Consider the following 16,412-nt stretch of genomic DNA (forward strand, 5'->3'; position numbering starts at 1 on the left):
TAAAGTGTATCGACATCAGAAGGAAAGACTACTCATTTGAAAAAATATGCTGACTCTTAATCATCTTTAGTGATGAATTCTTCCCCACTGGAAACAGCTTTGAGAACACAATGCTGTGCTTGATTGCTCAACAACTGATTGAAAATTGAGTTGTTCAAATAAAGATATTTGACACTGTTGACTGGCAAGCCTAACGTCCATCCTCAAGCCTCTTCTTCCATGCCCATTTCTCTCATAAAGGCTGAAAAACACTTCTGCAGCCTTCCATGCAGCTCAGAGTTGCGATGTGAATTCTAGGCAATGAGATGGGAGCAGAAGTCTGATGCGGGCGTCTAAAAAAGTTTGTGTTTCCCTAATGAAGAGAACAAATAAGGCTTGTTCCTCCTCCTTTATCTCCCCTTTTTCTGCTTTGGATGCAAACGTGATGTCTATAACTGCTACAGCCATCTTTGGAGTAACAAACATAAGGACAAAACCAATGTGCTAAAAATGATGGATCAAAATAGAGATAGACCTTTAGTCCCTGATAGCATTATTGAACCAGCTGAACCAACAATTTACCTCTGTATTTTTTGTTGATTAGAAAAGCAGCCTTCTATTTATTCTTTTATTTTATTTTATTGTTAGTTCCAAGTATACAGTACATTGGTTAGACATTTACATAACTTATAAAACAATCCTCCTAATTACTCTTTCTCTCCTCTGGCTCTCCACCTAGCCAATATATTAATGCTAACTTCATTTCCTATACCATGCTCCCCATCCCCATGACCATCTATCAACTACTAATTTATACTTTTTTAACCATTCACTCCATTCTCCAAGCTCCCCAACCCCCCTCCCCTCTGGCTGTCACCAGATTGTCCTCTGTATTGACAAGTCTGTTTTTTATTAGTTCGTTCTTTTTGTTTCTTAGATTCCACATATAAGTGAAATCATATGGTACTTATCTTTGTCTGACTTATTTCACTCAGCATAATAACTTCTAGGTCCATCCATGTCATTGCCAATGGTAGGATTTCATTCTTTTAATTGCTGAGTAATATTCGATTGTATGTATGAACCATAACTTCTTTATCCAGTTGTCTGTTGATGGGCATTTAGGTTGCTTCCATATCTTGGCAACATTTAGGTTGCTTCCATATCTTGAACATAGGGGTGCCTAGATCCTTATGAATTATTGTTTTGGTTTTCTTTGGATAAATACCCAGAAGTTCCATTGCTGGGTCAAAAGGTATAACCATTTTTAAATTTTTGAGAAACCTCCATACTGTTTTCCATAGTGGCTGTACCAATTTACAGTCCCACCAAAAGTGTATGAGAGTTCCCTTTTCTCCGCATCCTCACAAGAATTTGTTCTTTGATTTATTGATGATAGCCATTTTGACAGTTGTTTTCCTGGTTTTGTTTTTTGCAGTTGAAGTCATTAGAAATGATAGAGAAATTGTGATTTTGACATCTGATAAATCATTTGTGTATAATGATATCTTGCAAATTTTTAAAGCATTTTTCAGTTTGCAAAGTTGTTTTGCCACATATGGTCTTATTTAACCTGCACAATAGATGATAAGGCAAGAATTATTATTCTAACTTTAAAAGTGAGCCAATTTAAGCTCAAAGGTTTTACATAACTTGCCTAAAGTCACAGAAAAAGAATATGGTAGAATTCAGGACTTGAACCCTTAGCCTCTGACTCCAGTTCTCATTAGACTCTGCTTTGCTCATGTTGGAAGCCAAATTCTTGTCTTCACATAGTTATTAGATTCTTAACAATCCCTGAAGAGCTTCTTGTAATCAGTCTTTAGAAGATAACAAACAGTAATTGCACAAAAATTACTGAATTCATTGCCTGGAGTGAACTAAGGCACGGTGATAAACTCTGATTTTAAAGATGAATGGTATGAAATATCTTATTTTGAGGATTCCACAGACCTATTTTGCAGATTTCACAGGGGAGACAAATATGAACATAAGATATTCTAAATATGAGATGGAGTGGACCATAAAAGATGTATGTTCATTGTAGTATAAAATACTAATTCTTACCTTGAGGGAAGTGGGTGTGTGGGTGGGAGAATGCCCAGGAGAATGCCCGGGAAACAGACACAGAGTGTGTCACTAAGCAGTCTTGTATGGCTGTGTACATTTAGGTAAGAAGTGATTTATGAGGCTCCAAAGCTAACCACATCTAGATTCTAAAGGTTTTTGTAGGTCCTGAAGTTTTGTATGTATGCGCCTAGTTAAGACCAATAGATTTCAAACATGGCAATATTATATATAAAATTATTTTTCTTAATCTCTTCTGGCATCGGTCAGTAAACTAGAAGTAGACAAGACCGTAGATAAGGAGCAAGAAGACTACTGGGACACTCTTCCTAGCAAGAGATCATGAGATCACAAATTCAAGTAATGTCTGTGGATTGGATGTGAGGAAACAGATTAGAGGGATATTGAAAAATTAGCATCTATATGCTATCCTAGACAATTAGATGTGGTTGCAGGGGTGGTTAGTATGTCAGAAGGAGGAAAATAAGATTATATAGAGGTTTCTGGCTTGGACTTCTAAAGAGGTGCTGGTGCCATTCATGATAGGAAATACTACAGGAGGTGTAGAGAGGGGGTAGAAAGGCATAACAAATGAAATAAACTCTGCATTGCATATATTGAGTTTGGTAGCCCTTTAGAACCTCCAGATGGAGATGCTCGGAAAAGAATTGCAAATAAAAACCTGTCATTCAATAAGTAATTCTGACCTAGAGAAATGAATTTCTGAAGTTATGGAAATAAAAAGAATCTCGCTAGGACATGTGCGGAGAGAGAAAAGAAGAGACTAGAACTCTGGAAGGACACAAACATTTAAAAAGGGAGTGAAAGCATAAGATCCAGCAAAGAAAATTAAGTAAGGGAAATCAAATAGGTAGGAGAAAAGCAAGCAAACAAACAAAAGTTGTGTTTTCGGAAAGTCTTGGAATAGGTCTCAAGAAATCAGGGAGTAGACAAAAATAATCTTAGTAATAATAACTAACATTATTGAGCACTTGCTATACATGCAATATTGGTTTTCATCTCTGAACTATCAATTATTGTGATTAGATTAAGTGATATAAGCCTGGACATTTACAATTGGATTTTGCCACAATCTGATCAGTAGTGGTCTTTGACCTTTTAAAAAAGAGTTTCAGTCAAATGGTAAGTGTAGAAGCCAGATTGCTGTGGGCTGAGAAGTGAGTGGGAGGTGATGAAATAGGAGTCTATTCTTTTTTAGAATATTGACTGGAATAGGAAGAAAGATCCCAAGGTCCCAGGATCATTTTTGTAATAGAATACTCTGTCTATGAGGAAGGAGTGGAAAGAGGGAATTATATGAACAAAAGAGAGATTAGAATGAAGCTGCAAGGTCCCCGAAGTAAACAGGAGGACATCGTTGTCCTCGTGGAGGAAGAATTAGCCCCGAATAGGAAGAAGCACATATCTTTCTCTGAGAACAGTGGGAAGGCAATATGTACAACTGTAGAATCTGATGGCAAACATACTTATAAGTAACAAGCTGCAATTTGTATATATCTAACTAGAGAGTTACTCTCACTCCCAGTAGTTGTCGACCATGGTCATTGGTCTCCATTGATGCCTGTCTACTTCTGTGTTTGGTCTGAAGGAAGGTAGTTTGTGTGGATTAGTGACTTTTTTTATTTCAAGCTGATTTGTTAACTGCAGAGAACTCTAACATTCTCTTTTTACAAGTGCTCAAAGTTCAGGCTTTAAGAAGAGATGTCTTAAATTGGGTTCCCCTGGAAGCAGACCTTGAAATTTGAATTTTAGTGCAAGTTTATTTGGGAGGTGATACCAGGAAGCACCAGTAGGGATGTGAGGAAGGGAGATGAAAAGACAAGGAAGTCACTGCAAAATACAGGAATAAGCAGGTTCCTTCTACGGGCAACTGAAGTTCAGTTTTCCTGGGGAGCTTCAGGAGACAGTGCTGAACAGGCCTCAGAGTTGACTCCCCCCCAATGTGAGGAGAAGGAAACTGGGGTTATTTATCTACTAGCATTTCTGCCCTGCCCTGCTTGTGGGCTGAATCATGTCCCTATAGCCATAGAAAGCTCCAGGCAGAGAGTCACAGATGTTAGCAGTGAGGAAACTTAGGTGATAGAGACCAGACACCATCAGTATCCACTACAAGCTATTTATGAATTGAATTTTAATTGCTATTTGTGTTGATATTTTATATTGTACATGTATGTGAAAATGCTGGGCACATGTGTCTATGTGGCCTGCACCATATATCTAAGACTTTTTCCTACATCGTGGCTAGTGATGGTTGTGGACTCTCAGAATGAGAATAGAGAGTAAAGGACAGTTATAATCCCCTCTAGTTTTCAGCCCAAAGGGAATGAGTTCCAGGCAGAATAGTACAGAGTTCCCATTTTTATTAGTCTCTAAATTTTTATCACAAATTAAATGAAAACAGCTTTGAAATCACAATAGACACACCAAAAACTGCGGCAAACTCCTGGTTAGAAAATTGTAGATTCAAATCCTGGTGCTGCTACTTACCATGTAAACTTGGACCAACTGAAGCTTCACTTTCCTCATCTGTAAACAAGGATTGTATTTCCCATTTTAGCTCCCACATCAAGTTGTAGAAACCCAATGAGATCAGACATATAAAATAATTTTAAAACACATAATGTCATAAATATTACTTATTGCCATTATTGAAAGAGGCAATTTTCTCTTTCCCTCTTTCTTTACTTGAATTACACTAACCACTTTGTCATTTCCCTTCTCCCACTTTCCTCCGTATCCCTTCTCTGCTCCCTCCATTCCTATTGTGTGTGTGTGTGTGTGTGTGCGCGCGCGTGTGTGCAGGATGGCCACAGAATTTATTGTCCAAACCCTGAAACTTGAAAACAAAAGCGTCCACTTGTCTTGAAGAAACTGGGAATACAGGTATAAACTGGTACTGTTTGGGGTTATCCTGACTTTAGGATAAGACCAGCATGTGAAATGCAGGATGAGGAAAGATGGCACTGGGAGAAGTGCCTGTTAGTTCTAGGAAAGAGAGAGAAAAAAAAAAATGAAGAAAGAAGAAAAGAGACCAGAGATCAAAATAGAAACATAATCAACTTCATCTAACTCAGAAGTAGGAGGATACCTCCTCCAGCTTATCTGATTGGAAAAAAACATAGCGTCAGTCTCGTACAACTTATTTAATTTATGATTCCTCCACTTCAAGCCATATTTTCTCTCTCATATTTGTATACTGTCTTATTTTCCATCAAACAGCTGCTAGTTGTGTGAATAAGCATAAATCAATTCAAGAAGTAGCTGTGGAGAGTTTACTGTGTGTCAAGCACCATGCTAAATGCTGAAGACAGCGGAATAAGTAAGCTATAACTTCTACCTTCAAAGAATTATAATATAATAAGAGAGAAGGATGTAAACAAATTATAATACCCAATAAGTATACCAATACAAGAATATACAAGAGACAAAAGTAATCTTGAGGAGGAAATGATTAAATACACAGGCAAGTCATAGAAGGCTTTCAAAAAGAAATGATTACTGACATAGAATTTGAAGGATGAATTGAACTGCCCAAACCATGAGATTAAAAGGAAGAGACATTCCAGTCAGTTCCATGAAAGGCATGGAAGCTATAAAATAGCATGACCGTGGGCAGATATACAGAACAACCATGAATTCCATGATAAGTAGCTTGGACATGGTAACAGAGAGTAATAGAAGTTTTAAGCAAGAGAACAATATGATGGATATATATATTTGAAAGATCACTTTGACAGCAATGTGAAGAATAGTTAGCATTGCTTTTCAGCAAGAGAGGTGGAAACCAGAAACAGGAAAACTAGTTAAGATGGTGTGTTAAAATTCCCATTTCTGAGGTATAGCTAACAGCTTCCCTTGGCTGAAGTACTGAGGGCTGTAGAAGGGATAAGAAAATAGAGAAAGGAAGTAATATTGAGGAAATAGCCTTAACGTGGACGGAGCAAGCCCGCAAGTACTCCAGACAGTGGTGAGGATTCAGAATTCAGCTTACAGCTCGAGAAGACATTTTTGCAAAGGAAAAGAATTACAAGCAGCCTTTGGGGTAAAATAAAGCCTGCACATAATGCTTATAAATACATAAGACATCCAAACGGTCTTCCTGATTCAGCTCAAATTAAATACACTTGCTCTTGAAAGGTTAGGGAGCTTGGCTTTTGCTGAAGTGTTCCTTCCTCACACTTTGTTTTAATATTGCACTGACAAATTGCCTTTACTTAGAGGATTTAGCTCCCTTCAAATGCAACTCACCAAACAGGGGTTGTGAAGTCATAATACTTTAAGGAGGTGATTAGTGGTAATGAGTAGAGGGTGGGGGGATGGGAAGAGGACTGTGTGCAGTGCCATTTCAGGAAGAGGAAGCATCTCCAGAGCCAGCTGAACACATCTGCAAACTAGGTTTTCAAGGTGTCATCAGCCCTCCTTCCAATCGGCCCTCTGGCATGCCGCAAAGTGAAATTCCACACTTGTGACAAGGCTGGGTAATCACAATCACACAGCCCACTGGTCCTCTCTCAGAGCTAGTTCAAGAGTGATCCTCAGAGAGTAGCTGAGAGCCTGGAAAGGGAACACTGCCTTTTAATTTAGCTCTAAGCTTCCAAGGATCTTGTCCTGACAGCCACTAGGCCCTTGTCACTGAGAAATGAACAAAGCAGCTTCAATGCAGATCAGTCAGCCCCTTGGGCAGTCAGATGCCTAGGAAAAAATAGTCTGCCCTATTTTGGTTCCAGCTCTGTGAACTCCCCTGGCAACTCCTCTGTGTCTCCAAAGTATTTCTGTACTAGCAGCTGACACTGGCTTTTCCAATTCATTGAGAAGGAAGCCTGCAAAAAGATCGAGTATTGTGAGGGCACAGAGGAAGGGCTGGTGAGGGACTAAGCAAGATGGTGGCACGAATTAAGTCTGCAATATTAGTTCTTGTGGTGCAGGTGCTGGTGCTGGTGGTTCTTTCTCAAACAGTAGAAGGGAAGGTGTTCGCAGTGTATTACCGTGAAATATAATTGTATTACGCAATCATGAACTCACAGAAACAAAAAGTAGAACCAAATTTTCCTTTACTTTTCTCATCAGATCACCTATTAGTTCATACAATGGGTCACCTGGAGTCCCTTTAATCACTGGCTTCTTGTTCTCCCTCGTTACCATCCCTCCCTCTTTCTACCCCTCTACACTCTCCCAACTGTCAGAACTTCATCTTGAAGTGGGGAGTAACAGACCTTTTTCCAGATTTAACACTCCAAATAGTGACCGTAGTTTCTTCTGCTGCAGAGAAAATCATATTCAAGACAAACTCTTCTCTACACTGTATTGTCTTCCTTCCAGAACATAACTTTAATGTATTATTATTATACAAACAGTCTCTGTTTCATCATTTTTCTTAATGAACACTTCCAATTTTATAATGAATAAGAAAGGCAGAAAAGCATGAATGGAAAAAAATATATATGTCTTGCCACCTTATTGCTGCCGTGGTAGCTATTATTATTACTACTACTACTACTACTACTACTACTATATTATTATTTTAACTGTAAATGAGTTCTCTACTCAGATCTAAACTTCAGAAATTGAAAAATGCCTGTGTCTTTATGTAATAAACATTCATGTGTACTTTTTTCCAGTGAATTATTTTAAAACTACTTTTGTGCTCGCAAAAGTTCAGTTATTATAGAAAATAACTTTGTTTTTTAAATTAAAAAAAGAAAGAAAAAATATTTTAAAATGTACTGTAGCCCAATAGCCAGTATCAAAAAAATAGTGGCACCAATTTCAACAAGGTGAGGAGAATTGGTTTACAACACATTAAATCCAGGCATTAGGGGAGATAAAAACCAAATTAGGAACCAGACCATTGGGAAGCTTCCCAATGTTGGGTTAGAACTGGAAGCAATACTTACTCAAAGCTGAGCAAAAAGTAAATGACATGGAGCTCCTTCTCTTACCCTTGCCTGGAGCGAGGATTGGTTTTGGAGTCTGGCTTGGTTTTGGAGTCCAGGGTATCTTGGTTTGCAGGCTACGATTAAGGAGAAAAAACTACCCAAGTCAGAGGCTACAGGAAGCGAGAGCTGATGCTCTATCATCTGTTACTAAATATTTGTTATTCACATTTGATTTCAGGAAGAAATCTCTCAAGAATAATTAAGAATAAAACCTTTTAAATTCTGAAGACTGCAATGTTTCTTGAATATAAGTTATTATTTTATTCTCAATTAAACTTTGAAAGCTCCTTCCCAAGCCCCAGCCTGGTTCCAGAGAGGGACAAATGTGAATTCTCAAGCTAACAGATAAATACTTGTAAAAATATTTTTTTTTCTATTTTCAGATTATAGCATAATTATCTGTATGCAATTAGATCTAACATAATAGCACAAGCCTCCTAATTATATTGTTCGGACCTGCTATATTTTTCTTTTTTAACCTTTCAGAGAAGAGATAGTCACTGATGCATTATTTATCTCTGCTCAGATCACAGTAAAGCTTCAGCTGTAACGCTAATAGACATTTCTTTTGTCTCCTCCTTGCCTCACATCCAAGGTCAGAGGAACAGAGACAGTGGGTATATCTGCACAGTGTCTTCTCTCCCTTGTTCTCTTCTCCATATATCAGCCAGTGGGATTTGTTAAACCAATGGTTCTCACCTGGGTGTCCTCCAAGAGATGTCTGGCAATGTCTAGAGACATTTTGGATTGTCACAATGGGGGATGGGGTTGCTCCTGACATCTGGTAAGTGGAAGCCATGGATGCTGCTAAACATTCTACAAGGCGCAGGAATACTCCCCACAATGAAGATTTATCCGACCCCAAATATCAATAATGCTGACGCTGAGGAACCCTATTTAAAACATTAGTTAGATCATATCACTCTTCTGCTTAAATTACTCCAGTGGCCCCCTGTAACACTCAGAATGAAATTCAACCTTTGTTTGAAAGTGCATGTTTATAAATCAATAAGCAAAATAAATAAATAAAAATAGCAAGATGTGTTTGCCATCCTCCATAATCTTGTTGAAAAATATATTAAGCTGAATCAAAAGGAACTATAAAATAAGTGTCATATGATTTAGAGGAAAAGTTCAGATAAAGGTGGCTGGGTTTAATAGACATGTTAGAGAGGAAGGGCATTTCAGGTAGCAACTAATGTGATCAAAGGAGCAAAAGTGGAAAAGTAAAGGATTTATGCATTAGTAGATAGGCTGGAATAGCAATTTCAGATACAGGAGAGAATCATAAGGGGAAAGAATGAAAAGTCAGATGGATTTACTATGGAGCGTTTTGAATGTCAGAATGAGGTTTTTAGTGATATGAAACCACTGAAGATTTTCAGGCTATGTAACAAGTTGAAATCTGTGTTTTAGGTAGATTTCTGGCTGCATAGTACACTACAAATTACAGTAGAATGAATGGAGGCAGGAAATACGAGACTATAAAAATAATCTGAGTGTAGTGTAATTTGTACCAGAACAAGAGTGAAGACAGAATGGACAGGCAGGCAGCAAAATAGTCATAATTTGTGAGGGTTTTAAGATTTATTTGGCAGCAATTAGTAAGTGCCTAATAGGTTAGAAAAAGAACTTGGCGCTGGAAATATACAACAGAAATAATACTGGGTTCCCCTCCAAAAACTTCTAGTTCTGTGAACATCATTCATTCATTCATTCATTCATTCATCATTAAATACCTAATAACTGCTCATACGTGCCAACCAATGTTCTAGGTGTTTATAATTCAGCAAAGAACAAAATAAATAGATGGCCCCACTTATGCCACGGCTTCCGGAAATTTACTTTAAAATATCAACGTCCCTTTCAGAAGCGTGACGAATTGGCAGCAAGTTTAGAGGAGAGTAGTGTTGCACAGTGGATGTCATGTGGTGTAACACACGCAGCCCAGAATTTGGGATCAGAAAATTCTTTATTTAAGTCAGATTAGATTCATAATTATAAATTTTTAAGAAAAACCCAAAGTCTTTTTGATACATTTAACTCATCCGACTGTCAAGGATCCGACCTCTATGTAGGAGTCAGTTGCATTTCCCTTTTTCCTGTTGGTTTCGGTTTCGTCTACCATGGCGATAAAACATAACAATAGAAAATACAGATCATTGAGATGGACAATAACCTCCTAGGGCAGCTGCAACTTCTGCTCACCTACATACATTTGAGTTTTCAGTATTCTCTTTATATCTGCTTCCTGAGAATTTCCCTTACTTTATCAGAATTGTAGTTATGAGTTTAAAGGATATTCAGTATATTTCTGTAGACTATCTCGGCGTTTTTAATAAAGACATTTTATTGTTATCTAGCCTATTATTTTGGCAGAACTGGAAGTCTAGGACATGCGCTGAAAACTCAGTTGTGGCTGTAGGAATATTTGGGGATCAGGCTAGCTGTGTACAAATGTATTCTAGTTGTTCTTGTATGAAAAGAAAGTTCATTGGTTTCTAATCCTTAAGGAGAAATCACTCGAGCTGAGAAGCCTACTATAAAAAGGAGGCTATGGGATGTGAGTGTTTCACCCAAACGCTGATTTTTGTTCTTTTCTTCATATCTACCTTAACACTATACGATGAATTACTTGCAAATAATTGCAGACTGGATTTTTTGGTCCTTTAAGGAAAGTAAATGGAAATTAATTTGGTGTGCTCTATGTGACACTACCAGTTATCTTTTCCCACCCCCTCCATCCCCACCCCGCTCTGTGAGCTGGCAGCAATTCTGGTTTATAGCATCACAAGGAGAAGTCCATTGAGATTGTTCCTGATAGCTTTATCAGTTTGATTTCTGTCTTTTATCTAGAGTATTAGAACCTTACTATTTTAAATGATAGCGTTTTAGACAATGGGTTTATATATTCTTACAATGCCTTAAGAGAGAGATTTTATTGAATCTAGGAGTAAGGAAATAAAAATATCACCTCCAAAACAATAAAAGTGGATCTCCCAGCCAAGATGGACAAATATCTGATAAAGATCTTTTTAATAAAAAGACAAATAACCCAATTTTAAAATGGGCACTGAATTTAAGTACGTATTTCTCTAAACATGATACACAAATGGCCAATAAGCACATGAAAAATGCTCACCATTCTCACTGGGAAAATGAGAACCAAAAACATGAGATACTACTTCACACTTTCCAGAATAGCTATAATTAAAAAAAATGGAAAATAACAAATGTCGATAAATATATGGAGAAATTACAACCCTCATACGTTACAGTTTGGAAAACAATTTGGAAGTTTCTCAAAAAAGTTAAACATAGAGTTACCTTATTGCATAGCAATTCTACCTTTAGTTCTATACACAAAAGAATTCAAAACATATGTCTACACAAAAGCTTATACAGGAATCCCCCCCTTTTCTGTGATTTCACTCTTCCATGGTTTCAATTACCCAAAGTCAACTGTGGACAGAAAATATTAAGTTTCCCTAACCATGGACAGACATTACCTGCTCCTGACATCCAACTATGGACACCGTAATGGCTCAATGATCCAGGATCACCCAAAGCAGATGATCTGCCTTCTGATGTATCCTCATAAGGTCATTAGTAACCTAAAGATACATCACAACGCTTGTCATTCACCTCACTTCATCTCACCACAAAGGCATTTAATTGTCTAACATCATCACAAGAAGGATGTGTACAATACAATAAGATACTTTGAGAGTGAGCAAGAAAGAGAACAGTCACATAACTTTTATTACAGCATATGGTTATAATTGCCCTATTTTATTATTAGTTATTGTTATTAATCTCATTTTGCCTAACTAATAAATTAAACTTTATCATAGGTGTGTATGTATAGGAAAAACCTAGTATATATAGAGTTCAGTACTATCCTGGGTTTCAGGCATCCACTGGGAGTCATATATATATATAAAAAACTTCTAAAACAATAGAAAAGAAAAAGGAAATAAAGACTACTTAAAAGAACAAAAAAGGTAAAAAGGAAGAAAAAAAGAGATAAAGAGGAAGCAAACATCAAATAAAATGGTAAAAATAATCCCAAATATGAGTAGTCACAATAAATGTAAAATGCACCAAAGTCATTAATAATGCATTTGTATTCCATACACAAATGAAAAGGGTTTTTTTGTTGTTGTTTTTTTTGTTGTTGTTGTTGTTGTTGTTTTTTTACCTCACTGCTAACAGAATACAAATATCCACTTTCCACTCTTAAAGTCTGGCTCTAATGACAATAATGATTTTATTAGTGTTTGAAAGCACTTTGCTTCAAACCAAGGACATTTATTTTAAGCTCTGTAGAATTTGCCCACATTCATGCTCATCCCCCCTGCACTGTGGGTGGCAAATAGTAAAAGCCAATTTTTTCAAGTGGAAAAAATGAGGAGGCCTACAGAAATTTGAAAGTGATTTCCCAAGTGTGTGTGGGGAAAGCTGAAACATGAAACACATTGAATCTCTATGTGAAGGTATAGCAAGTGTTTGGTCTGTAACAAGGAACAGATCAGTGGTCTCTCCTCTCCACACTTATTGGTTTGAATTGTCTGAAAACACAGTCCAATACAGAAGCCACTGAAAAGAGGGCTATTAAAAGGCAGAAAATGGCGTCGAGATCGGTTATGCTACAAACCACAATTCCCATATGAGGTTCTGGACTCAAAGACCATTTTGATTTAAATGAAACAAATAGACAGATACTCTACTATGCATTTAACAGAATCATATTGGAAAACAAAACACAAACTTGTCTAAGTATTGTCTGTGATTATCTAACCCCTAAGAAAATCTCCACATCCCTGAATGCACACTGTGTCAGGTAGGCTGCTAGCGAAGTACAACTCACATACAGAAAGTAAATTCTAGGCAGTGGCCATCTCAAATTAGGGCCGCAGAGGATGCTGGAAAAGGAAGACACTGTCAGAGAGCAGAACCTGGGGCTACCAGAATGATGGACCAAGAAGAAATTCCCTTCTCTATCAGAGATCAACATTCCTACTTTCTGACCTGCAGGAGATAATGATTGCCATGGATACATGACCTCTGTATATAATTTACCAATATCTACTTCTCCAAAAAGGAGTTTTACACCATCCATACCCCACAGTGTACTGGATGAGTTAGGTGTGAATAAATTTATAGTTTAGATATATATCAAAAGACAAGGAGATGCTACAACCCAAAATGATTGAGAGATTTACACATCAGCTAAGGAGGAACCCTGGACTTTGAGCTTTTTTGCTTTCAGTGAGTTTTATCTATGGAAATTCAAGTATGCAATCTCTTTTGGATAGCAATAGATGTATTTTCTAGGATGCCTGTCATTTTCAGCCCAGCATCTTTTCCTTCTTCCGGGGAAAAAAAAAGACCATCAATTTCCTTGGGGAAACTAACCCATCCCCTTTCTCCGTCCTATAGATTGGGTAAGATTGACTACATACCTGCTCACTGGGCCCCGAATAGCTTAAGCCAATCAATGAGTCCACCCTGCCACCACCACCACCACCACACAAATAACCACAAATTGAATGGCTTAAGACAACACAAATTTATTATCTTACTGCTCTGTAAGTCACAAATCTGACATTAGTCTCACCAGGCCAACATTCAAGGCATCGCCAGCATAGTGTTCCTTCCAGAAGCTCTAGGAGAGATGCCATTTCCTTATTCATTCAAGCCATTGGCAGAATTCAATTCCTTGTGTTTGTAGAACTGAAGTCCCCATTTCTTTAATGAGTGTAAGCTGAGGGCCATTCTCAGCTTCTGGAGGTTACCTGTATTCCTTGATTCATGGCCCCTTCCTCTATTACTCCATTCATAAAGCCAGCAACATCAGTTGAGTCCCTTTCATGCTTATAATGTCTCCCATTTTTCTTCCATTATATCTCTCTGAGTCATTTTTCTACCTTCCTCTTCCACTTTTAAGGACTCATGATAAGATTGGGCCCACTTGATAATCCAGGATAATGTCCCCATCTCAGAGTTCATACCGTTAATCATATCTGCAAAGTCCCTTTTACCATGTAAGATAATATATGCACAGGTTCCAGGCATTAGGATACAGACATTTTTAAGAGGGGGGCATTATTCTGCCCGCCATAACATTGCTATTGTAATTTTAACAGAATTTCTATGGAATTTGTTTTAGAAATAGAAATCACAGTGGTGAATGTTTATAATGAGCAACTCAGTCCACTTTCTTAAAATCAACTAAGCTTGTTGCTTATAATATTTGCACAAAGAGAAGACAGTCACTACCCAAGTCCACTGACATGTGACATACCAGTTTACTTTGAGTGACACCCATCTTATATGGCGTAACTGGTCCAAGAGAGAGATCCTAGGTCCTTCCTCCCTGAAACAAAGGGAGTAATAGGTTAGCGATAATGAAAAACTTTTACGTTGAGTGACTGAAATAGATAACCGTGGACTATTCCTCTCTAACAGATCATCATGTCCCTGTCTTCAAATTCTATTTAGCTGGGTATGGCAGGCCCAATATGGCATCTTAAGAAATACAGAAGCCATTATCTCCTTATGAAGGTTTGTCCTAATTTTGTTTACTTGGATATATCAAAGCCAGATGCATTATTGTTTAATTTATTAAAACCCAAACATATCTACAAAGTGAATAGCACTAGGGATTGAAGGAGCAGAATTCTATTTTCTATTTTGCTTTGTGTCTTCAGGCATGTCATTTCACTCAATAGTTTTCTCATTCACAAAATGGAAGAGTTGGGAGAATATAATTTTTTACATCATGTCCAATTCTGTAAGTCAATGTTATTAACTGTATTATTAAATATATCCGATGTTGAATCCAAAGAATCTTTTGAAATCCCTCTCTCTTTCTGAATTCTCCAATTTAATCAGGACCCTATGGAGTAACTATCTTTTAATATTTAAAAAGATTTTAAAAAACAAAATTTTTAAATAAAAAATAAATAAAACATAATAGTTTATGCTATTCGTTATTGAAAATTGCATGTTGTGTTGTGTTCAGTTTTACAACCCATCTTCTGAAAGATTATTTCTCTGAGCTTTTGAAGAGAAGAGGATGCACATTTACTCCCCACAAAGAGGCAGCAGCATAGTATGATTTTAAGGTACACGAGCTCTATCTGTACCAGACCACCTGGGGTCCATGTCCTGACTCTTAGTGAGATGCTGTATAATTGTGGAAAGGTTATTTCCTTGTGCTTCAGTTTCCTCATCTGTAAAATAAGGACAATAGTCATAACTATCTCACAAGGAAATGGGGTAGAATAAATGAATCAATACAAAGTTCTCATTACAGAGCCTAACGTAACAAATATTCAATAAGTGTGAGCTACTATTATTGCAAGACTCAGATTCATTTTTTATAACTGAAGGGTCTATCTTGAAAGAGTCACAAAGCCCATTCTCAACTTTGAACCTATTCTCAAATACCTGGGTTCCTTCAGCCTATGACGAATATTCAGTAGAAAGAATAGCAAAGACAAGGAACACACATACAGAGGGGTACTCCTTGTAACTGTAGTGGTGAAACTTAATTGAGCTTAAGTTGTTTTTCTCTGTTTGCATTTTAAGCATATATGTGATTTTAAGCAAGACTCAGATCTGGTAGAACAAAAGATCTGTTTCAAAAATTAAGGCCTATGATTTCATACTAAAAATGGGGATCTGGAGATGAGGGTCATTGTCATGCAGGCTCTAAAATGTGCTGGGAATCTTTAGATATTAGCTATTAGTGGTACCTAGGTCAAGATTAATGTTTTCAATGCTAGCTCTGGAGGTTAACTGCAGCTTCTGAAAAGGCACCATTTGTTATTTCCCTCCAAACATTAGACCTTCGCCCCTGTTTGTGAGTCAGTGGCACCAGCAAGCTGAATGTAACATCTCCAGTTACCCTTCTTCATGGGTGACTCTTAGTGCCTAGGCCTTCTCTGCAGAAACAGTACAGGAACAGATATACAATTTGTGGTTTCTTCTGGGTCTTTCAAAATAATCAAAGTTCCCTGAAGAAAAATTTGGTAGTTGTTAATGAAGATGAAGATGATGATAAATATTGATTGAAAGAAATGTGTTTGTATTTCTTAAATACCAGCACTTTCAGACACATCGTATAACTTGATCCCTGTAATAAATCTGTAAGGTGGGAGCATCACGGCCATCTTCTGCAGAAGAAAATCAAGGCACACCAAGGTTAAGCATCTGGCCCAAGATCATAGCAATACTTAAACCTGTGTCTATATGAGATCAGAGACCCTGATGTTGACCACCGTAATTTATTGCCTCCATAAAGACTGCAGGAAGAAGCCTCCTCCACCCCACCTCACCTCACCCCCAGAGGTTGCCTCTCTCTTGTCTCATTTTTCTTTAGCATCCAGCTTCTCGTTCACG

The sequence above is a fragment of the Pteropus vampyrus genome, unplaced genomic scaffold, assembly GCF_000151845.1.
Source record: "Pteropus vampyrus isolate Shadow unplaced genomic scaffold, Pvam_2.0 Scaffold104, whole genome shotgun sequence".
Lineage (NCBI taxonomy): Eukaryota > Metazoa > Chordata > Mammalia > Chiroptera > Pteropodidae > Pteropus > Pteropus vampyrus.